The sequence below is a fragment of the Mercenaria mercenaria genome, chromosome 2 (assembly GCF_021730395.1).
Source record: "Mercenaria mercenaria strain notata chromosome 2, MADL_Memer_1, whole genome shotgun sequence".
NCBI classification, from domain to species: domain Eukaryota; kingdom Metazoa; phylum Mollusca; class Bivalvia; order Venerida; family Veneridae; genus Mercenaria; species Mercenaria mercenaria.
Genome location: NC_069362.1, coordinates 1,537,147 through 1,562,599, shown reverse-complemented (window position 1 = coordinate 1,562,599; position 25,453 = coordinate 1,537,147). Strand labels below are relative to the sequence as shown.

The window sequence follows — 25,453 nt, the reverse complement described above, 5'->3', positions numbered from 1 at the left end:
ATGATCCTAGGTCCAAGCATTCTTGAGTTATCATACAGAAAAAATTTAACTTTTCTGTGTTACTGTGACCTTGACCTAATGACCTCACAATCAATAGAGGTCTTCTGCTGGCCATGACCAACCTCCCTTTAAACTTTCATTATCATAGCTCCAAGCATTCTTGAGTTATCAAAACAATATACACCCCGCCTTCGAAGAGGGGCATAGATATGAGAAATAATGGTCAAATCAGGTCATTTAGTAAGCACTGTTATATGTCAAGCCATAGGGAACCTGTGAGTTCAGTTGATACATATGAGGCGTTGCCATGAGAAAACCAACATAGTGGGTTTGTGACCGGCATGGATCCAGACCAGCCTGTGCATCTACACAGTTTGGTCAGGATCCATGCTGTTCAGTAATATTTTCTGTAATACTGATAGGGTTTGAAAGCAACCAGCATGGATCCTGACCAGGCTGCACAGATGCGCAGGCTGTTCTGGATCCATGCTGGTTGCAAACTCACTATGTTGGTTTTCTCATGGTGCAGCTCATATATGAATTGTTGGTTGTTCCAGTAATTTCAATTCCATTGTATGTATTGTATCATATGGTGTTCAGTTTGGAAATCTTGACTATTTAATACTAAGCCGTGATGCATGATGGTACGATGACGAAAACGCGATGGCACAATGATGAAACAATGATAATTGACAAAATGCTGTGACATGATGATGAAATGTCGGAGAAAATGCGTTTATACCATGGTGATAATGCAATGGTACGATGATGAAAACGCGATGACACTATGGTGAAAACAAGATGGTCATGATGACCCTGGATCGCTCACCTGAGTAATATGAGCTACATGTTTCAAATGTCAAACTGATGATAAAATATTAAGAAAGTCAGTAGGTCACATTCATGGTCAATGAAATTCAGTTTTACGATTTGTGTGCAAAACTGTGTAAACAAGAAAGTAGGTCAGTAGGTCAAGGTTACAGTCAAGTGACATCATATTACTTGGGGTCATCAGGTAATTATAATTAAACAATCTTGGAAATAGGATCAGATGATTTTTAAGTATTTTTTCCTATATAACTCACATAATAACTGAATGACCCCAGGGCGGGGCCTCTTTTAATCCCAGGGGCATAATTTGAATAATTTTGGTAGAGGACTACTAGACAATGCATCATACCAAATATCAAAAGCCTAGGTCATATGGTTTCAGTCAAGAAATTTTTTAAAGCTTTTTCCTATATAAGTCTATATAAAACTTGGGAACCCCAGGGCAGGGCCTCTTTTCACCCCAGGGGTACAATTTGAACAATTTTAGTTGAGGACCACAGGACAATGCTACAAACCAAATAGCAATGTCTAAGTGTTGTGGTTTCAGACAAGAAGATTTTTAAACTTTTTTTCCTATATATGTCTTTGTAAAACTTGGGACCCCTGGGGCGGGGCCATATTTGACCCTAGGGGGATAATTTGAACAATCTTGGTAGAGGACTACCAGATGATGCTACATACCAAATATCAAAGCCCTAGGCCATGTGGTTTTGTATAAGAAGATTTTCAAAGTTTTCCCTATATAAGTCTATATAAATCATGTGACCCCTGGGGCGGGGCCATATTTGGCCCTAGGGGGATAATTTGAAAAATCTTGGTAGAGGACCACTAGATGATGCTACATACCAAATATCAAAGCCCTAGGCCACGTGATTTTGTACAAGAAGATTTTCAAAGTTTTCCCTACATAAGTCTATATAAACCATGTGACCCCCGTGGCAGGGCCATATTTGACCCTAGGGGGATAATTTGAATAATTTTGGTAGAGGACCACTAGATGATGCTACATACCATATATCAAAGCCCTAGGCCCTTTGGTTTTGGACAAGAAGATTTTTAAAGTTTTTCCTTTCGGTTGCCATGGCAACCAGAGTTCTGCATGGAATTCAATTCTTTGAACAATTTTGAAAGGGGGCCACCAAAGGATCATTCCTGTGAAGTTTGATGTGATTCTGCCCAGTGGTTTTCAAGGAGAAGATTTTTTTTAGAAAATGTTGATGGACACACGACACACGACGCACGACAGACATTGACCGGTCACAAAAGCTCACCATGAGCCTTTGGCTCAGGTGAGCTAAAAACACGATATTACTTCGACATTTCACCATCATACCAAAGCGATCCCATTATCGTGTCATCGCGTTTTCACCATCGTACCATCGTTTTTTCATCAGGAAGTGTCACTAGTTTTCATGACAAAAACGTTGCAGAACTTTGAGTAATATATTGCCTTTGGTGCAGTCATTTATTGAATATTATGAATAATTAGTGATTGCAAGGTAACATCTACTGCTGAGCTGTTCTAAGACAGTCACTGTATTTGTTTGTGGCCTGCTGGCCCGAGTTGAAGTTTTTGAACTGCTGTGAACTTACATAGTTTGTGGAACGTTAAAGAACAATTTATACTACAAATGGCTAATCTAGCAAGAGCCGAAGTCAGTGAGAATGTAGACTGTTCAATAATAAAGGTGAATGATTATATGCCAGTGAAATCTTTGACCTTGACCAACTAACCCCTAAAACAGTAGGAATCATCTTATGACCACAGACAATCATGTAACATTGTCATCGGTCACACAGGATCATCCAATCAAACAGTCTTAACAAGACCTGTTCAATGAGAGCACTCCCAATAATTGAAGGCTTGTCAGTAAACTAGATTTTTTTATCTAAGAACAGATACATAGTCCAAATTCATGTAAGAGTAATGGAACTTGATGCAATAACCTTCTGTTACTACCTAAATGAAGAGAGTAGAGTTTTATTGTAGTTTCTACAATGGTTAAAATAATGGCATACTCTGAAAAACTAACCTAAATATCTAACTCATAAAGATGCATAACACCAGAAATACTGCAGGTAGAGTTACACATCATGACAAACTAATGTATATTGTCCCTCTGAAAAAGTACAGCAAGTTTCGATTGAATACCTTAAGCCTAATCCCTAACCCTAACCTACAGGGGCCTGATTCTGGAATATTAAAGAGAGAGTTACACATCTTGTCACACTGATGTACATTGTCACCATGACCAGTACAGAAAGTTTCAATATTGAATATCTTAAGTAATGAAGAATATTTTGGACTTTATAAAAATTTAACACTAAAATTTCTATGTTTAGAAGAGGCAAAGAAATAACTTATGCAGATGCATGAACCGACACTGAACCTCGTTAAGCTTGAGTAATAGAGTTACAATCAGCTGTATAACCTTATACCTTGGACATTGTATAGAAGATATCAAAATTGATTCAATTCCTTGTTCAGATACTGTAAAAGCAGAAATTTTCATGAGGGTTTAATTTTAGCTATATTCCCAAGGCAAGGCCCTACATCTCGTGAAAATTAATCCTCTTGCAAATATTCAATACTAGTATTTATAATTCAAATTTAAGGATACCAGTTTTACAATTTCAGGAATATTAAACCTTGCGAACATACTCAAAATATAAATTTCGAGAAATTTTGACCCAGCGAAAATATGTCAGCATATACCATAATCTTTAATTACACTGTGCATCAAACTACCTGTTATAAGAAGCTGCTCAACTCTGATGTTAACCTGAATGATAGACATTCCTGTCCTTAGGATCTTGAACCTGTTCTATCTTGTCTTTTCTAAAGTCATTTTCCTTCTTTTCCTGCAAGACAATCTTAAACATATAACCAAGATAGACTTTTAACTTTTAGGTGGGCCGGTGGTCTAGTGGTAACAAGCTTGACTGCCAATCCAGAGGTCCAGGGTTCGAATTCCGGTTCAGGCACTGGAAATTTCTGAGATGCTCTTGAGTGTCTCCCAACTAACTAAGAGGCCTGTACTGGTTCTTCCCAGGAAAGACAGCTTGGCGTGTATGGGTGCTATACACCGGGCATGTAAAAGAACCAGATTGTCTATTCGCAAAGAGCTAGGCTAAAATAGCCGGACTGGCCTGTATCTCTATCTGTTCTGGGGGCTTTATCTCACTCTATCCCTCTGGTCAGATCACTCTGTGTCTGTACTAGTAGAGGATGAATTTCGCGCCCCGTGTGGCTGCGTTTGCTATATGTAAAGCACCTCTGAATGGTTTATCATGAAAAGGGCGCTATATAAATCTGGTATAATAATAATAATAATAACTGCCAAAATTATATCTCATTTACATCTCTCTCTCTCTCTCTCTCTATTAAATGTCACATCCTAAAAACATTACAGTGACTGGCAACAACATTAAATGAAGCCCAGTGTGTGATTCATATATGTGCCCTTTTTACATCTCAGCAAAGGTATTTTTCTAGATAATAATAACATAAGTAGACTAGATGCTCACAGGCAACATGTTAAGCTCACTCTTTGTCCCTTAAATGGACTTTGACCTTTGAGATAGAGAATGTCTCATTGAGTTAAACATTCATGTCAAATATAAACAAGATTCCTCAATGCATGTCAAAGTTATGGGCCAGACAAGATCTGACCTTGACCTTTGAATAGGAACCTGAGCTTTGTGCACGACACTCAATCTCACTGAGGTTAACAGTCATGCCAAATATAAACAAGACTGCTCAATGCATGTCAAAGTTATGGTCCTGACAAACAAATCCGGATGGACAGATGCATGGACATACTCCAGCCATTTGGACAACTAGAAGATGTTTTTGTAGAAAAGCGCATGTCTCCCCCAATGCATAGTCGTAGAGGCAAGAAGTCGATCCTCGGGCAGGGCATATATTCTCCGTGACTATTTGACAAACGACACTGTGTCTGAAATCATTAGTCCTCCACCTCTGATTCATGTGGGGAAGTTGGCAGTTACTTGCGTAGAACAGGTTTGTACGATACAGAATCCAGGAACACTGGTTAGGTTAACTGCCCGCCGTTACATGACTGAAATACCATAAAAACTGGCATTAAACCCAAAACAAACAACTAATATGGGACAGGAGCTCAAGTCAAAGAGACACTGATGGTTGGCTGCAATAGGTGTCATCTACCTTGCATGTCCAATCATCCTATTAAGTTTCAATATTCTGGGTTAAGTGGTTCTCAAGTTATTGATTGGAGTATTCTATGTTCAGCCCCCTGTGACCTGACCTTTGATGGAGTGACCCCAAAAACATCTACTCTGTAAGTCCTATCACCCTATGAAGTTTGAAGATTCTATGTCAAATGGTTCTCAAGTTATTCACCAGAAATGAACTTCAAATTTTCTGTCTGCTGTGACCTTGACCTTTAATAGAATGACCCAAAAATCAATAGAGGTCATTTACTCTGCATGTCCAATCATCCTGTGAAGTTTCAACATTCTGGGTAGTAAATGATCGGCAATGGTTTTCCATGTTCAGGGCCCTGTGACCTTGACCTTTTTTCAGAGTGGCCATAAAATCGATAGGGGTCATCTACTCTGCATGACCAATCATCCTATGAAATTTCAACATTCTGGGTCAAGTGGTTTGGAAATGGTTTTCCATGTTCAGGCCCCTGTGACCTTGACCTTTGATGGAGTGACCCCAAAAACAATAGGGGTCGTCTAATCCAGCAGCCCTACCACCCTATAAAGTATGATGGTTCTAGGTCATATAGTTCTCAAGTTATTGATCGGAAATGTAGTGTGACATACGGACAGACAGGGCAAAAGCAGTATGTCTCACCCAGTGGGGGCAGACAACTATTTCTTCCCTTCCGCAAGTGGGCTTGACAAACAAGAGCTGTCATAGGAGACAGCGCGCTTGACTATTTCGATGCTGGATAGTGAAACTTGGCACATCTGAGGAAACTGGAGCTGTTTCTGGAGTGTTTAATGACTCCAATAGTTGCTGAAGATATTGCACAAAAGCTTGAGCCGGTGTCAAAAATATTAAGTAATAAGAGAGATAAAGACAAAATGTATCAAAACACTATACAAGTATAATTCTAAGCAAAAATGGGGCATAATTCATAAAATATTGGTGCAGGAGTTATGCACCTTGTGTCATATGATGTGGGTGATGATGAGGAAAAATTACTTTAACTCCCTGGGGCCGAAATGCGACTATAGGCGTTATATATTCTACCCCTGTAGCATCGATATGTTACTATACGCACATTATCAGGACTCCCCAGGATGGCGATTGACGAGTATAGTCGCTGCACCGAGATCATGCTGACTGTGACATGTACTTGTTAATTTTATATAATCCTGACAAAAGCAAAATCATTTCGCATAATGGCTATTATTTCTTAGATGTTATATTTACTAGTTGTGCTAATAATTAGTTCCCTTGTTAAAATAAGTGTTTGTAATTATGCAGTTTTGTAAAGGAAATAAGAAAAAAGATGAAAACTGCTGTGGTTCGTTTGTTTGTTTTGGGTTTAACGCCGTTTTTCAACAGTATTTCAGTCATGTAACGGCGGGCAGTTAACCTAACCAGTGTTCCTGGGTTCTGTACCAGTACAAACCTGTTCTCCGCAAGTAACTGCCAACTTCCCCACATGAATTATCAGAGGTGGAGGACTAATGATTTCAGACACAATGTCGTTTATCAAATAGTCACGGAGAACATACGCCCCGCCCGAGGATCGAACTCGCGACCCCGCGATCCGTAGACCAACGCTCTTACCTACTGAGCGCTGTGGTTCGTTCATACTGTATTTCAAAAAGAGTAAAATAATGTTGTCGGCCAGAGATCTTTCTTAAAATGAAGAAAATATTTATTATCATGCTGATTCTGACATACCAGTTCCGTCGGATGACGATTCCAACGATGAAATTCCATTATCAGAGAAATGAATGGTCGGAAAATGTTAAGATTTAGAAGGCTGAAAATGTGTACACTTACACTGCATATGATACAAACAGATAAAAAATAACACAACAAAACATGTTTCATAAAATACGGAAGTATATGTAAATAAAGGCATGTTTCATAATTTAATAATTGTTCATAGATGGATGTAAATATTGCAACAACTGTCTCAGCGCATGACACACAGCATTTGTGTACATGTTTAGAAATAGATCATACATAAAAATAAGAGCTGTCCATAAGACAGCCAAGCTCGACTATTCAAAATATTGTCCCAGAAATGGGAAAATATTACCAAAAATGTTAAAATATCAAGAGTTTTAAGTTCAAAAGGGGACATAATTTGACCAAAATGCATATCAGAGTTATGGGACTTGATGCTATCAACTAGTTTTATAACCCTGAAGGCACATGTGAAGTTTCAATTCAATATCTGTATTAGTTATGGAGATAGTAACTTGCACGTAAAACTTTAACCAGAATTTTCTAAGTCCAAAAGGGGGCATAATTTGCTCAAAATACATGTCAGAGTTATGGAACTTGGCCCAGGGAGGTTGGAAATTGACCTAGAAAAAGAAACAAGAGGGCCATGAAGGCCCTGTATCGCTCACCTGACCTATTGACCTAAATATCATCAAGATTAACACTCTGACCAAGTTTCATAAAGATATGATCATAAATGTGATCTCTAAAGTGTTAACTAGCTTTTCCTTGGATTTGACCCGGTGCCCTAGTTTTTGACCCTGCATGACCCAGATTCAGACTTGACCTAATGATCATCAAAATTAACATTCTGATCAAGTTTCATGAAGATACAGTCATAAATGTGGCCTCTAGAGTGTTAACAACCTTTTCCTTTGATTTGATCTTGTAACCTAGTTTTTGACCCCACCTGACCAAGATTTGATCTTGACCAATAGATCATCAAGATCAACATTCTGACCAAGTTTCATTAAGTTATGGTCATAAATGTGGCCTCTACAGTGTAAACTAGCTTTTCCTTTGATTTGACCTGGTGACCTAGTTTTTGATCCTACATAACACAGATTAAACCTGGACCTTGAGACCATCAAGATTAACATTCTGACCAAAATTCATGAAGATACAGTCATAAATGTGGCCTCTACAGTGTTAAAAAGCTTTTTCTTTGATTTGACTAGGTGACTTAGTTTCTGACCCCAGATGAGCCAATACTGAACTCGTCCAAGATTTTACTGAGTAACATTCTGACCAAGTTTTATTAAGATTGGGCCAAAATTGTGACCTCTAGGGTGTTAACAAGATTTTCCTTTAGTTTGACCTGGTGACCTAGTTTTTGATCCCAGATGACCCAATATCGAATTCTTCCAAGATTTTATTGAGAGTAATATTCTGACCAAGTTTCATTAAGATTGGGCCAAAATTGTGACCTCTAGAGTGTTAACAAGCTTTTCCTTTGATTTGACCTGGTGACCTAGTTTTTGATCCCAGATGACCCAATATCGAACTCGTCCAAGATTTTATCGAGAGTAATATTCTGATCAAGTTTCATTAAGATTGGGCCAAAATTGTGACCTCTAGAGTGTTAACAAGATTTTCCTATGATTGGACCTGGTGACCTAGTTTTTGACCCCAGATGATCCAATATCAAACTGGTCCAAGATTTTATTGAGAGTAATATTCTGACCAAGTTTCATTAAGATTAGGTCAAAATTGTGACCTCTAGAGTGTAAACAAGTTTTTCCTTTGATCTGACCTGATGACCTAGTTTTTGAACCCAGATGACCCAATATCGAACTCGTCCAAGATTTTATTCAGAGCAATATTCTGACCAAGTTTCATTAAGATTGGGCCAAAATTGTGACCTCTAGAGTGTTAACAAGATTTTCGTATTATTTGACCTGGTGACCTAGTTTTTGATCCCAGATGACCCAATATCCAATTCGTCCAAGATTTTATTGAGAGTAACATTCTGACTAAGTTTCATTAAGATTGGGCCAAAATTGTGACCTCTAGAGTGTTAACAAGTCTTTCCTTTGATCTGACCTGATGACCTAGTTTTTGACCCCAGATGACCCAATATTGAACTCATCCAAGATTTTATTGAGGATAACATTCTGATCAACTTTCATTAAGATTGGACCAAAATTGTGACCTCTAGAGTGTTAACAAGCTTTTCCTTTGATTTGACTGGTGACCTAGTTTTTGACCCCAGATTACCCAATATTGAACTCGTCCAAGATTTTATTGAGGGTAACATTCTGACCAAGTTTCATTAAGATTGGGCCAAAATTGTGACCTCTAGAGTGTTAACAGTCAAATTGTTGACAACGGACGGACGACGAACACAGGGCGATCACAAAAGCTCACCTTTGAGCACTTTGTGCTCAGGTGAGCTAAAAAGAAGTTTCAAAGCTATATGCCTTCAAATGATAGCTGTATGTACTTGGATGCAAAACTTTAACCAACGTGTGACGCCGACGCCAATGCCAGGGTGAGTAGAATAGCTAGACTATTCTTTGAATAGTCAAGCTAAAAACCCATTGATATTTACACAAAAACGGGTGTAAATTTCGAGTAATGCTGATGTAAATATTCTTTTTTAATAATGTATTTCTATGTATTGGAAAATAATTTCATTTACATGCTAAAAAAACTAAGAAAATCAGAAATGTTTAAATATTTCTTAAACGCAATAGGCATGTTAAATTGTGAATATTTTGATGTGAAAATATTGTTCTAATTGGATATAAGCTACGGACTAAATTGGATATAAAAATATTTGTTTAAACTTCGAAGCTTTTGTTAATTTATTCTATTTCACACCCATGTCAATAATGTTTTCCTGCATGATTTCAATTGACTGTATGCGAGTGTGATTATGATAAGGATCAGATAATGTTCTTCGACATCAGGTAGTTATTCTTATTTTGCCATGGCAGGTAGGTTACAATATCGGCCCCAGGGAGTTAAGTTTGAATCAAATGCATTTCATAATAACAGATATATAGTAAATATGCATCAAAATTAACCTTAAACTAGAGATGCTTTTGAGAAAAGCGCATGTCTCCCACAACTGCCTAATCATCTAAATAATTAGTCAGTCTTTATATATTGTTTACTGAATCCATATGTGCATGCACTTTCTTGACACTAAAAGGACCCCCTATACTACTAGTAGTATAGGGGTCGGTTTGGAGGTAAAACTATGCAAGAAATCTGAGTGATTTTGGTAATTCAAGGGCCATAATTCCGAAGTGCCTAGGCCAATTTGGCTAGTTATCGAACTTACCCGAACACTTATTGGCAGACACATTTTGTTGGAGTTTGGTGAAGATCGGATGAGAAATGTTCGACTTAGAGTGCGGACAAGCTTTGTGACAGACAGACAGACACACAGACAGACTGGAGTAAATCAATATGTCTCCCACACCACTGTGTGGTGGGAGACATAATTCTAAGTAAAAGGGGGCATAATTCATGAAAAATTGGTGCAAGAGTTATGGCCCTTGTGTCATATGATGTAAGAGATGATGTTGAACAACTATTTTAAGTTTGAATCAAATCCGTTTAGTAAATACTAAACTAGGGATGGCAAAGAATAGCGTTTTTGGTAATCAATATTCGGTCAACCTTCCGAACATTTGAATATTAGGTCATCAAGTGATCAACAAATCAGCTCAGAATTCTACGTGTTTTTCATACCCTAATCAGTGACATGCATTTATTCTACTTTTGTTTACACTAGAAGTAATTCAGTCATTGACAAAATTAAACTGACAAATCGTTTGCATCGCTTGTTCATCTTTTGGAGTATAAAATATTTGTTATTTGCCTTTATATCCTTTGCGCACCTGGCCAATCTTTACAGCAATTGCCTGTAGCGTATTGAAACGGGTAAAAATTTCATTGCCTCAAATACGGGTTTATCTTTACAGCGAATGCCTGTTTTGTTATTAGATAAGTGCCTTTTTTGAGGTTATAAATTGGACTGTTGATTTTGACGTATTTGGAAATAAAAATACGATTAACAACGTTAAAATGAACCCGAATACGTTTTTTTTTCGGTTGTAGCTGTTTCTTCAGCTCAAGAGCAGATTTTCATTATAATGACTTCATTTACCATTTAAAAGCGTATAAAATAATCAAATATATGTTTTTCAATGATTTCAGTGCTCTTTCCGGTAAGAACCAAACATACATTCTTCAACGATACAGTGCTCTTTCGGGTATTGCAAAAAGAGTCCTAACTTTTGCCAACATGCCCACAACGTTCAAATACGTATTTTAAAATTAATCAATAATGATCGATATTACCAATCAGATTGATTTTATTGATCACTTTGATAATTTTATTGAGATAACCCATATATTGTCTGCAAATCTACATAAGTCTTATGTCTGTCTTAATATTAGGCTTTAATTATCATGACTTAAATTTAAATAAGTCAGGGTTTCTCAAGAATGCTTAAATTATGCAAATTTGACAGTTTATTGATTTATATTGATAAAAAAGTATTTTATACCTCTTTGATTTAGATAATCTGATTTACGTAAAAAAATCATATGCATCCCATTTGACTTGTTTTCTATACTTTTCGACATTTTTCTTTACTCAGATACGTCTTATATCGACTTGGATTGAAATCCAAGTAATTAGATCTAGTTCAAGTGATGTCTGATCATTTTTAATTACACACGGTTCGCAACTACCGAAAACAAGGCGACTTCTAATGGATTTACATCAATTTGTGACCATTAAAATTTTCTAAAGGTATTAACTACAAGGTACACTGTCATCACCATAGCGATGTACAATCTCGGTACGCTAATATACAAAATGACATGTCTGACAAAGAGAGAAGCCATTTTCGTGCGAATCTATAATGAAAGCGGGATTTGACAAATCAGATAAACAAACATTTTCAGTTCTTTCATTTGGATTTTATTTATTTTTCATGATCTTATACTTTTTCCGAATATTCGAATAGTGAAACAGTATTCTAAAATTTGTGTAATGAACGAACATTCGAATATTCATTGCCATCCCTACTAAAAACTGAGATATAGGTCACTACCAGTTAAATAGTTTTCCGTATATATTCTATATAAAACTGACGTTTTTTAAAAAGCTACCAAACATAGCTAGACCCATTTCTGAGAACAAATCCTTACCTTATTTTAAAGAGTTATGATAAAACTGATATAAAATGAAGAGAAAAGTAGGGTTCATGTATCTTCTAAGAGAGATTTCTCTGGTCACATTTGCTTACTGTAAACTGACATCAAAATCACACTGCTGTGACCTGGAAGTACTACTCATACCACAATTGAGATTCACTTCACCAAATACAACCTGCTCTCATATTTTTCCTACCAAAATGTCACAAATACATCCACAATGAAATTTAAACAGAAACTAGCTTTAATTTAGACCTCTGGTGCCATGCCAAGTGAAAAATTAGTGTTCAAATACCTGGCAGCCATTACGCGCCTAGACCAGATGGGGCAGGGTCAATTGGACCCTGGGGGGGGGGGGTCAAGATTAGAACAAGTTTTGTAGAGGTCCAGTAGGCAATGCTACATGTCAAATATCTAAGCTCTAGGCCTTCTGGTTTGTTTTTAGAAAATTTTGAGATTTTTCTATGTACAATCAAGTAACCCCATGAGGCGGGGTGAATTTGACCCTGGGGGTCATGATTTGAACAAATTTTGTAGAAGTCTACTAGGCAATGCTACAAGTCAAATATCTAAGATCTAGGCCTTCTGGTTTATTTTTAGAAATTTTTTGAAGATTTTCCTATGTAAAATCAAGTGACCCCTGGGGCAGGGTCATGATTTGAACAAATTTTGTAGAGGTCCACTAGGCAATGCTACATGTGAATATCTAAGCTCTAGGCCTTCTGGTTTATTTTTAGAAAATTTTTGAAGATTTTCCTATGTAAAATCAAGTGACCCCTGGGGTCATGATTTGGACAAATTTTGTAGAGGTCCACTAGGCAATGCTACATATGAAATATCTAAGCTCTAGGCCTTCTGGTTTATTTTTAGAAATTTTTTGAAGATTTTCCTATGTAAAATCAAGTGACCCCTGGGGCCGGGTCACGATTTGAACAATTTTAGTAGAGGTCCACTAGGCAATGCTACATGTCAAATATCTAAGCTCTAGGGCTTCTGGTGTTTGAGAAGAAGATTTTTTAAGATTTTCCTATGTAAAATCAAGTGACCCCTGGGGCGGGGTCAATTTTGATCCCGGGGTCATGATTTGATCAAATTTGGTAAAGGTCCATTAGGCAATGCTTCATGCCAAATATCTAAGCTCTAGGGCTTCTGGTTTTTGAGAAGAAGATTTTTGAAGTTTTTCCTTTCGGTTGCCATGGCAACCAGAGTTCTGCATGGAATTCAATTCTTTGAATAATATTTGTAGAGCTTCACCCAAGGAACATTCCTGTGAAGTTCGGATGAAATTGGCCTAGCGGTTTATGAGGAGATGTCGTTTAAAGTAAAAGTTTACGGACTGACAACGTACAACGGACGATTGACGCCGGACAGTGAGTGATCAGAACAGATCACCCTGAGCCTTTGGCTCTGGTCAGCTAAAAAGGGGGATAATTCATTAAATATTGGTACCAGAGTTATGGGCCTTATGTCATATGATATGAGTGATGATGTTTTAAGTTTGAATCAAATCCATTTAGTAAAAACTGAGATATAGTGGAAGTGCATCAAAACTTTAACCTGAAATTCTAAGTAAAAGGGGGGATAATTCATTAAATATTGGTACCAGAGTTATGGGCCTTGTGTCATACTATGTGGGAGATGATGTGGAACAATTACTTTAACTTTGAATCAAATCTATTTAGGAATAACTGAGATAGAGTGAAAGTTCATCAAAACTTAAACCTGAAATTCTAAGTAAAAAAGGGGAGATAATTCATGAAATACTGGTGCAAGAGTTATAGCCCTTGTGCCATATGATGTGGGTGATGATGAGGAATAACTATTTTAAGTTTAAAGCAGATCCATCAAGTAATTACAGAGATAAGGGGAAAAAAGAGAATGTGTAAAAAAACTTTAACCAAGGTGGGGACGAGGAAAGACACCGATGCGAGTAGGATAGCTCTCCATATACTTTGTAAAGTCAAGCTAAAAATTATACATGTTTATATGGTTCATGGCTCATTTCATCATTGTTTTATATATATCAAATATACCTTTCACTAAGCCGGCTCATCCTGTTTACACAACAGGTAAAACTTTCTATCAGGTTGTTGGTTCAAATCTGTGTGGCTATCTGTAACACAAAACATCAATGTGATGTTAACTCCCTAGCTCATGTGAAGAAAATTAACTACTGGTAGGGAATTAAGGAACACTAGAAAGATCAATGTTAACATAAACAATACCAAACAAACAGTTAACTCATCATCACTAATGTATTTAATTCATGTTGCTATCGAGCAGGCTTGGAGTGTCTGGGATTTCTAGAAAAAGCAAACAAACATATTTAATCTCATTCTACCTAATTTTAGAACCTAGTTTAAGACTGATGAATTTAAGTTCAGATATTAAGTCTCTTATGTTATGCATTAAATCCGCTATGCAACTCCTTATATCTCACAAGACCCTGCCAAGACCTACAGGCCTGTATGGCTGAACTTCTAGGTATGTAGCTTTTCTCTCTCACTTTTTTCACTACAAAATAAATCCATATAAACAGACACACGAACACTTACAGTTCATTAAAATACTGTATTATTTAATATTTCAATGCGATATTTATGGAAGGAAACTGCAAGATTACCATAATAATATTAGTATGAAAATGTTTAATTGAGTTACTTCCCTTCACTCATAGAATCAATTTTCCAGATCTGTATAAAATCAGTTCCTGTCTATAAAAAGGAGGAAAAACTTAATTAAACAGCCAGCTAAATGAGTGGCACAATGTGACTGCTTATGGAAGATAGCTGCTGAAGTTAATTTAGAACAAAATGTCAATTTAGAAAGTTAGCAGACTGGCTGCTATAAAGCAAGCAGTTGCGGAGTACAGGTGGCTTCAAAGACAAGGTTTTGCAGGTAATCTCTAGGTTAAGAGTTCTTACTAGAAAATGGCTTTATATAAAAAAAGTTCTCACATTTAGTTAAATATTTTGTATGACTGTCGTAAAAATTTTATGTAACAGGGTTAGTTTTTAGTACAGTCTTAGATTAGGTAAGGGAGACAATTCTGTCAACCTTGTATCTCTAACCTGTCAAGAGTTACCTGTTTGCCATGCTTTGGAATTGTTTGGAAAAAAAACTTTTAGTCTTTGTTGTAAAGATGTGTTTTACCTGTGGTCAAGAAATTGCATTTTCAATGGTTTGTATTTGTCCTGTTGTAGTTTATTAATTGGTTTATAGTATAATGTTATTAATCAAGCGATTTCATATTGGCCTTGTTACTTGTCCAAGGATTGTTGTATTGGCCCAAGGCTGTAGGCCAAGGGCAAATACGACTGCCCAAGGACAAATAACTAGGCCAATATGAAATCGCTTGATTAATGATAATATTATTATTCAACTTAAGCGCCCTTGAACGTATATTTCATATGAAAAGGGCGCTCAACGAATCTGGTATAATAATACTAATAAGTTTCAGAATGCTACTTGTATTTCTCCAATCAGATCTTTCTATTTTATTCACTGCTAACATTAACTTTGCAGTATAAAGTAACAGTCACTGGTTTGAGTGAAGTGTGAAGTTATACAGTTGTGGATCGTTCATCTCATAGAGGAGTCACATGTGTAACTACATGTGTTATAAGAGTTACATACCTTATAGGACAAATAAAGTTATTTGGCCACTAGACCCTTGTGTTGCTATGTTTCTAAATGGGAATATATGATACTTACAGGAATATGTGCATTATAAATTGTGTATTGCTTTACTATGTTTGACCGTTTATTGACTATCTTTTAACCTTTGTTTTCAGACTATGCTGCTGTACTACACTAACATACAATATGGTTGTAATAAATTGGATAGAATTCAACCCATATCGTGTATGTCAATATTATATACCAGTTTCACATTTGGACACAAATCAAACCCACTGACCCTTAGAGCCACGTGCTATTATTATAGCACTGAATTACCCCGTAACATTAAACCTGCTATGACACTATAGGAAGCCAATAATGCATAAAGACAGCAAGCCAGACAAATTTGATGCTAAAAAGTGAAATGGGGCATATTTGATAAAACTAGAGCTATCACTGAAGAAATGGGGCATATCTGATAAAACTAGAGCTATCACTGAAGTCATAAAGCAGAGGAAAGAAAACAGTTTATGGGTGAAATTTCTGCAATATAAACTCTGGTAAGTGGAGAAATCTAGGGGGGTTGTGCCCCAAATCTTTGTCAACCCCAGAAAGAAGCAAGAGCTGTAAGACGAAATAGAAAGCATGACTATTTCCATGCTTGATAACAAAACAGGGCATACCTGAAGACACTAGAGCCATCACTGTAGTGATTAATACCCCCAGCATGAAGAATGAAACTAGACAACTGTTACAGTCTAATCCATTTAGTTATATAACCAAGATAAAGGGCACCAAACATTTACTAAAATTTTTAAGTGCCCACCGGCTTAGCTTAGTAGGTAGAGCGTCGGTCTACGGATCGCGAGTTCGATCCTCGGGCGGGGTGTATGTTCTCTGTGACTATTTGATAAATGACATTGTGTCTGAAATCATTAGTCCTCCACCTCTGTTTTAAGTGGGAAGTTGGCAGTTACTTGCAGAGAACAGGTTTGAACTGGTACAGAATCCAGCAACACTGGTTAGGTTAACTGCCCGCCGATTCATAACTGAAATACTGTTGAAAAACGGTGTTAAACCCAAAACAAACAAACAAAAGTACAAAAAGGGACTAAATTAATTATATTCCTGCCATAGAAAAGAACTTTGTGTCATATGATATGGGTGATGTGAAACAAGTATGTGAAGTCTGAATGAAATTTTATTTAGTAATAATTGAAATAGGGTGAAAATGCTCAATTTTTTAAATTAAAATTAAATGGGGGCCTAATTCATGTATTACTGGTGCGAGAGTTATGGTCCTTGTCTCATGCGATGTGATGATGGCGAACAACTATTATAAGTCTGAAGCAAAGCCATCAAGTAATAACAGAGATGAAATGAAATTGCAAGAAAACTTTTAACAACTGAACTGTGGACACGGAAGTCAGTGCCAGAGAGACTAGGCATAAAATACAATTTTTACAGTCAAGCAGTTTAGTTGTTACCTTTTTCTAGCAAATTCATTTCATCTCTTATAATGGTTGTTCCCCATCATCACTGGCATCACATGAGACAATGGGCCATATTGATTTGTTTACGCATCTTTTTTTCAGTGGGTACATACCTGGTATTCTTACCTTATTCTATGACAAGTCTTTCATGGCCAAACATGTGAAACACGAATCTGTGCAAAACAATGTGTACTTCTTGCTGTGTCTCTGGCATACTGCAGACAGCTCTACTTCATATATTTTTCTAAAAAAAGAAAAGATATTTCCCCGTATGATGTACGTAAAGCTACCCTGAAATCCCAAAAATAAGCCATGGCTTATTTTAATTTTTCGTAAGGATTTGGTGGCTTATTATTGAGACTGGCTTATTTTTGAGTTCGGCGAATTTTTGAGTACATATATTCAGTAACGGTTTAAAAACTGGCATATTTTCGAGTACCGAAATACTGCAGATATGGACGTCATATTTTTGCTTTTTAGTAAAAACACTGACGTTGGTTAATACTTATACTTCTGATATATTTGTTTTGTTAGAATTTGTTGCAATTTCTTCCTGAAAATAATCTGATGCTAACAGATAATTACCCATAAAAAGTTTTGTCTGGCCTAAGAAACAAATACACCTATAATTTAACAACGATAAACACTGCATTGTGTAATAAAGAGCAGTCATTTTAATTAATAGAATTGACATGACAAGAGGTGCTTTTATTCTAAAGTATATTTTATTGCTACTACATTTGGAAATAAATCTGCTATGTACATGTTGGTAACTTTTGCGATCTTATATGGTGTCCTAACAAAGTCATTGATACTATTACTGACATGAAAAATTACACGGCTTATTTTTGAGTGCGGCTAATTTTTGAGCCCTTTTTGTCTGTAGTGAAATGGTGGCTTATTTTCGGGATTTCAGGGAAGTTTATTAATGCAAAGAATACAAGACAATATTTACAATTCAAATGTGTTTCCTATAAATATGTGTCACCTATAAATGCAAGTCTACATCAACTATATATGAAATTTCAATGGCTATTAAGCTGGAAATATTTCAAGGGTTATGAAGCTCCACTGATGGGTTACTTATCTCTGCCTTATATCAGAATTGTGTATTGTAGCAGTTGTTCAAAGTGTGTGATGTGATACTTTGTTAAAACAATTAATCTTCAGACAATTGCTTTCTTTGTTTTCAATTTTCTTCTTTCTGAAACTGATAGCAGCATTGGACTGTGGTGTAACAGGGTCTAGGTTCACTATTCTAACTACAACAACAACAACTGTTCACTATAATAACTACTATTTAATATTGTACTAAGTTCTAAGGTAATATATACATCAATGCCTTTCTTTATAATTGTCTAACACAGTTCACTAACATTTTCACAGTTATTAACAGAACTTCTATTCTTCGACATAATTACTTCAACGTTAATTGCCCTCGGTCTTTATCTAACTAATTCATTTTGCTAGTATCGAACATACGCATCTAACCTAACTGAGTACCAGCATGATACTAAAGCTCTGCCTCAAAGTATGCTGTATTTAAGGAAAACTGTCTATCGGATGACTAAAATGTTTTTCTCGGAGCACACACGCAAATGACCATTAGAAAATAAACATGCCATAATTCCTATTTAGTCAGCTTGTCAAAACAATTAGTAACTGAACAAAAACAACAATCATGACGTGGACAGAGGGTAGTTAACCTGGGCGAGATATCATGACCTGTCACTTTCTCATATGACCAAGTGCTGAAATTATTTTAAGTAGCATTCCGAAATTCTTTGTGTGTGACTATTAACTGACCGATGACTTATAACTGACCGAAAAACAAGATGATAAAATATGCTTATCTAAATAAGTATTATGAATTCATAAAGTCATTATACGACAGGACCAACTGAAACAAGTGACTGAAGAATTGCTGATTAGCAATACAGAAAATGGGAAATTACACAAAACAAGACAGCCATAGCGGCCCTCAGTCACTCACCTGACCATAACTATATGATCTTGAATATCTGAATGACACTTTGATCCATGACTGGTAACAGATGTGTTTAGTATAACAAGAGATCACAGAGTGATCTTGGCGCCCACCATTGAGCCATTTTTGAATGTTCCAAATTTCAAGACCAGCTCAAGGTCAAAATCAAGGTCAAATTTCATTTCGGTACACAACACTGTCCAAATTTGAAAGCTGTAGCTTGAGAAATGTAAAAGTAGGTCACTAGATCAATTTCAAGGTCAAAGTTCATTTCGGTACACACAACTATGCATGTGGTCTAAATTTGAAGGCTGTAGCTTGAGAAATGTGAAAATAGGTCAAGGTCAAATTTCATTTCAGAAAACAAAACTATTCATGTGGTCCAAATTTGAAGCCTGTACCTTTAAAAATGTGAAAGTAGGTCACTAGGTCAATGTCAAGGTCAAAGTTTTTTTGGTGCACGAAACTATGCATGTGGTCCAAATTTGAAGGCTGTAGCTTAAGAAATATGAAAGTAGGCCGCTCTGTCAAAATCAAGGTCAAATTTCATTTCTGAACACAAAACTATGCATGTGGTCCAAATCTGAAGCCTGTACCTTTAAAAATGTGAAAGTAGGTCACTAGGTCAATGTCAATGGTTTTTTTTTGGTGCACAAAATTATGCATGTGGTCCAAATTTGAAGGCTGTAGCTACAGAGATGTGAAAGTAGGTCACTAGGTCAAAATCAAGGTCAACTCATGTCAAGGTTCATCTTGCCACTCAAAACTATACAAGTAGTCCAAATTTGACTGCTGTAGGTTATTGACTAGAAGATTTTAAAAGCTTTACCCAATGTAAGTCTATATGAACCCTGTGACCCCGGGGCGGGGCCATATTTGACCCTAGGGGGATAATTTGAACAAACTTGGTAGAGAACCACTAGATGATGCTACATTACAGATATCAAAGCACTAGGCTTTGTGGTTTGGACAAGAAGATTTTCAAAGGTTTTCCCTATACAAGTCTTTGTAAACGAAGTGACCCTCTGGGCGGGGCCATATTTGACCCTTGGGGAATAATTTGAACAATCTTAGTAGAAGACCACTAGATGATATCACATACAAAATATCAAAGCCCTAGGCCCAGTGGTTTTGGACAAGAGGTTTTTCGAAGTTTTTCCCTATATAAGTCTATATAAACCATGTGACCCCTGGGGCACCCGTGCGAAAATGGAACAGGAAATCCTGGGATTATCCCAGGAAGTCCCAGGACTATCCTGGGATAATGTCCTGAAAATATCTCAGGAATTCCTGGGATAGTCCTGGGACTTTTCATGCTGTTAAATGGGAATGAGACAATCCCAGGATTTTCCTATGAACAGGAAAAAAACAGGACATCTGAGAATTCCAATCCTGCTATCCTGAAAATCCCAGGAATGTCCTGAGATTTCCTGAAGACAGGACATAAAAGTATAATATTGTCCTGTTCTCAGGAAATCCCAGGAATTCTTGAAGTCAGGATATCCCAGGACAATTGTCCTGTCTTCAGGAAATCCCAGGAATTCCTGATGTCAGGAAATTACAGGACAATTGTCCTGTCTTCAGGAAATCCCAGGAATTCCTGATGACAGGAAATCTCAGGACAATTGTCCTGTCTTCAGGAAACCCCAGAACATATAATTGAATACCTTGTAAAACATGATTTGAAATTCTCTTTGGCGGGAAATACAATTAACAAATTGACTGTTAAAGTTCAATAGTATTTACAGTAAGAATATAAGGATTATCATTTCCTAATATTAAAAAAATATTTTGTAGTTAAAAAGCATACATCATGTACATTGAAACAATACAACCTGTCATAGCAGAAATATTAATTTCTAGGCACATCTTAAATCAGCTCAAATATGTGCACTCATGGCAAAAAAAAAACAAACTAGGCGAAAGTACTACTATTTAGTCAGAATCATCAGCTTCATACTGAGCAAAACGTTCATCATTCTATGATCTGTTCACTAGAGTGAAACTGTCTTTGATCAAACATGTACAGATTACCTTAACTGTAGTAACACATTTCACTTTTTAATGCTCTGACTGATTTTAAAGAAAACTACTTTTCTAAATAACTTATTGTTTTGTAAAATCATTAAATGAAGGAGTACATTTAGTATTATTTCTATAAGTTTATACAGAAATAATTTGCTAACTTACCACAAATTTATAAAATATATTCCCGTTACACCAACAACACCATAGCACAAGTGCTTAATGATACAGTTTCTCCCAAAACATGGGTCTTCAACACCAGGATGTAATTAACTTATTACACCATTACAAGATCATGTTTCAAATTAATTACTATCTTTCAATCTGTATCTTTTAGAAAAAGTCCTGTCTTTTTCCTGTGAACAGGACAATTTTTCTATCAAAAGTCCTTTTAGTGTTAAAGTCCTGTCTTCAGGACCTTTTTGCAGCCTTGCTAAAAGAATCCCAGGATATCCTAGGATAATCCTGGGATTTCCTGAGAACAGGAAAATATTTCTGCACGGGCCTGAGGGCCATATCTGACCCCAGTGAAATAATTTAAATTACCTTGGTAGAGGACCACTAGATGATGCTACATACTAAATATCAAATTTGAGTGCTGTAGGTTATTGACAAGAAGATTTTAAAAGCTTTACCCAATGTAAGTCTATATGAACACTGTGACCCCCGGGGCGGGGCCATATTTGACCCTCGGGGGATAATTTGAACAAACTTGGTAGAGAACCACTAGATGATGCTACATTACAGATATCAAAGCCCTAGGCTCTGTGGTTTGGACAAGAAGATTTTCAAAGTTTTTCCCTATACAATGTATGTCTTTGTAAACCAAGTGACCCCAAGGGCGGGGCCATATTTGACCCTAGGGGAATAATTTGAACATTCTTAATAGAATACCACTAGATGATGTCACATACAAAATATCAAAGCCCTAGGCCCAGTGGTTTTGGACAAGGTTTTTCAATATATAAGTCTATATAAACCATGTGACCCCTGGGGCAGGGCCATATTTGACCCCAGGGAAATAATTTAAATCATCTTGGTAGAGGACCACTAGATGATGCTACATACTAAATATCAAAGCCCTAGGCTCTGTGGTTTTGGACAAGAAGATTTTCAAAGTTTTTCCCTATATAAATCTATGTAAACAAGCAAATTCGATGAATTGGTATCCCCTGCCGAAAGGGCTCGAGGTGAGGAATGGTAAAAAAATATTTCTGGCAAAAAGTTATGGATGTTACTAAGAAGCAAATAATTTCATTAGTCAAAATCATTTTAACAGAAAATGAATGCTTTTTTGGGGGGAGGGGGGCAGCGGAGATGGGGGGGGGGGGGCAGGGGGGGTGGCCAATGAGGGTACAAATTTCCCCTGTTGATTATAAATATTGAAAATTAAAAATGAAAAAAAAAACAAAAAAAAACAAAACAAACAAACTGGGTGGGGGATGGGGACGCATGATCAGGGTGGTGTGAAAGACCGAGTGGAGAGCGAGGTGGGGCAATGGTACAACTCTGCATGCTAATAAATATTCATGGAAGATTTGAAAAAGAAATAATAAAAAAGGATTTTTTTTTTTGGGTGGGGGGGGGATGGGAGGGGGGTGACCAAGGCAAGGTGGTGACCAGGTGTGGGTACAAAACTTCACATGTTTATACTAAAGGTTCATGGAAAAGAATGAAAGAAATTTAATGAAATTCTACCATTGGGATGGTTTGTTAATTGTTATGTATAAATCTGTAGATTTTTAAACAATTAAAGGGCAATAACTCTATGGAAAATTGACCAATTGAAAAAAAAAAAATGACTGGCATCATTTAAGTAGGTTGGTTAATATTTATTTCAAGTTTCATGAAATTCTACCAGCTTGTTACTGAGAAATGGCTGGAGATGTAGATTTTTCATTAAATCAAGGGCAATAACTCTAAGGAAAATTGACCAATCCGACAAAAAATTTCCGGGCATCATCGCAGTATGCTGGTTCATGTTTATTTCTAGTTTCATGAAATTCTACCTGCTAGTTACTGAGAAATGGCTGCGGACGGACGGACGGGCGGACTGACGACGCCATTTCAATACCCCCCTCCCGATTTCATCGTTGGGGGATAATTATAAAAATAAACAAAGGGCCATAACTCACTCAAATTTTTTTGAACCAGTATGATTTTCAGGGTGACACAGCTAGGGTATCAATACATCATTCTGACAAAGTTTGGTTAAAAAAAACCCCAACAGTTTCTGAGGAGATGTGATAACGAGAAATTGTTAACAGACGGACGGAAGGACGACGGACCACGGATGCAGAGTGATTTGAATAGCCCATCATCTGATGATGGTGGGCTAAAAACATAAAACAGGTTCAGGTACCACTATCTGAACAAACCTGAAGGAGGACCTTACAAAGATGCTTCTCATCCAAGTTTACTGAAGCTCTCCAGTTCAAGCAGTTCAAGGAATAGTCATACCGGTATACAGACATTTCTATTTTTAGCTCTAGTGTCCCCTTTTAGGGGCTAAGGGTCCCTTTTTGATGAAGTTAAATAGAGGACTTTATAAGAATGCTACAGCCCAAGTTTGATGAAGGTCTAACAAGCACATCATGAGAAGTTGTTAAGAATTATTTCAATCTTTATCTCTAATTTCCATAAAAAAGGCTAAGTGCCCTCATTTGTACAAGATAAAGAGAGGACCTTTTAATATTGCTATCTACAGTTCAAGTGGTTCACAAGAAGAAGTTGTTTAAATGTATTTCTATTTTTTTTTAACTTGCGTCCACCAAAAGGAGCAAAGCGTCCCAATTTGAACAAATGAAAGAGAACCTTATTATGATGCTGCAGACTAAGTTCGATGAAAATACACTCAGCAGGTTCTTGAGGAAGTACACAGTTAAATATTTTGCTTTTTTTGAGCTCCAGCTCAAAGGGGTCAAGTAACCAGATTGAAATGTATTTGAGAGAGGATATTGCAATGATGGTACAGAAACTGTTTGATGAAAATATATTCAGCAGACCATGAGAACTTCTAGTGTTCTTCTATTTCTAACTCTGGTTGCAACTAAAAGGGACACAGGGCTCCCATTGGAATAAATGCAAGACAGAACCTTAAAATGATCCACCAAGCAGGGCATTAAAAGAATTTGGTCAATATTTTTTGTTTTGTTTTTTAGCTCTGGCAGCTCCTTAAAGGCGCCAAGTGCCCCCAACCCTTTCCTATCTGAATGAATTTGAGAAAGGACCTTACAATGATGCTACAGGCCAAGACTGATGAATATCTTTATACATTTCATCAAAAGAAGATGTTTAAAGTTTTTTTTTCTATTATTAGCTCCATCAGCCCTATAATGGGGCCAACTGCTCACATCTGAACAAATCTGAGAGAAGATGTTACAATGATGCTACAGAGAGAATCTTATAATGATCCTATAGACGAAGGCTGATGAATATCTATCAAGCAGTTCATGAGTAGAAGTGTTTCAATTTTTTTTCTATTTTAAGCCCTAGCAGCCCTCAATATTTCAGCAGATGTGATGATATTTCACACAGTTCATCATGCCCTCCCACTATGACTGCCACCATAAAATAAAGCATTTATTCAATTCTATTCTATTCTACCTCAGTATGGAACATTACAAAGACAGTTTTTAAGTCTGAGTCAACTGACCTTCGCTTTGGCAAAGTTTGTGCTTTTAATATCTTTTAAGCAGGTATTTATCATAAATGTTCAATGGATGTTAGCCATTCTTTGTGGAAAGACTTTCACTGAATTCTTATTTTCATACCAGAAATGGAGCAGATCAAGGTAGAGACTGCGGACATTGCATTTCAATTTGACTGTATTTTGTCAAAGTTGAAATGTCATCACTTGTTTTGTATGCTGTGAATGCCAGGTTAGCAACCATGATTTATATTACACAGAAGTCAAATTGTAAGGTAAGGGTTAATGTTTTTATTGCAATATATAAGCAATTAATTATTGTGTTTAACTGAAAAGAGGGATGGGCAGGGGGATTTACAATTCAGTAAAATGTGAATAGATTATTTTTGTACCGAAAAGCTATTTTATCAAATATTTTGCTCTTAACAGGTTTTATTGGTTGCAAAATAAAAAGCCCATCTCTGAAAATCTGACTCCCCTCGGCAGAGCCTAGGGTGGATAAACCTTTCTCCAACTTGCTGTATAAATTTAAGTTAAAAAGACAGTAACCTAATATTCTATTTGCATCCAAAGACTGTTTCAAGAAATATGTCATTCTTTGTTTTTTATTTTAGCCATCCTGTAGAACTGACCCGAAAAAAGCCTCTCTGACAACAAGTATGACTTTGACATGCAAAGCAGACTTGCATATTAAAGACATTTTTTGA

At 36.6% G+C, this 25,453-nt stretch overlaps 1 protein-coding gene across 6 annotated transcripts in view; it reads right to left on the bottom strand.

Annotated features, from left to right (window-relative positions):
- Positions 1-25,453, bottom strand: part of LOC123563085 (uncharacterized) — a 77,148-nt gene that overhangs the window by 13,068 nt on the left and 38,627 nt on the right. For 4 of the 6 annotated variants that reach the window (XR_008368070.1, XR_008368061.1, XR_008368064.1 and 1 more), the window contains 3 exons: positions 17,212-17,329; positions 14,005-14,084; positions 3,581-3,693 (listed from right to left, as the gene is read on the bottom strand). The gene's annotated coding sequence lies outside the window, so the exon portion shown is untranslated. Of the gene's footprint in view, positions 1-3,580; positions 3,694-14,004; positions 14,085-14,368; positions 14,486-17,211; positions 17,330-25,453 lie in introns of those variants that run through there. The other 2 variants (XR_008368071.1, XR_008368072.1) reach the window with 2 other exon arrangements.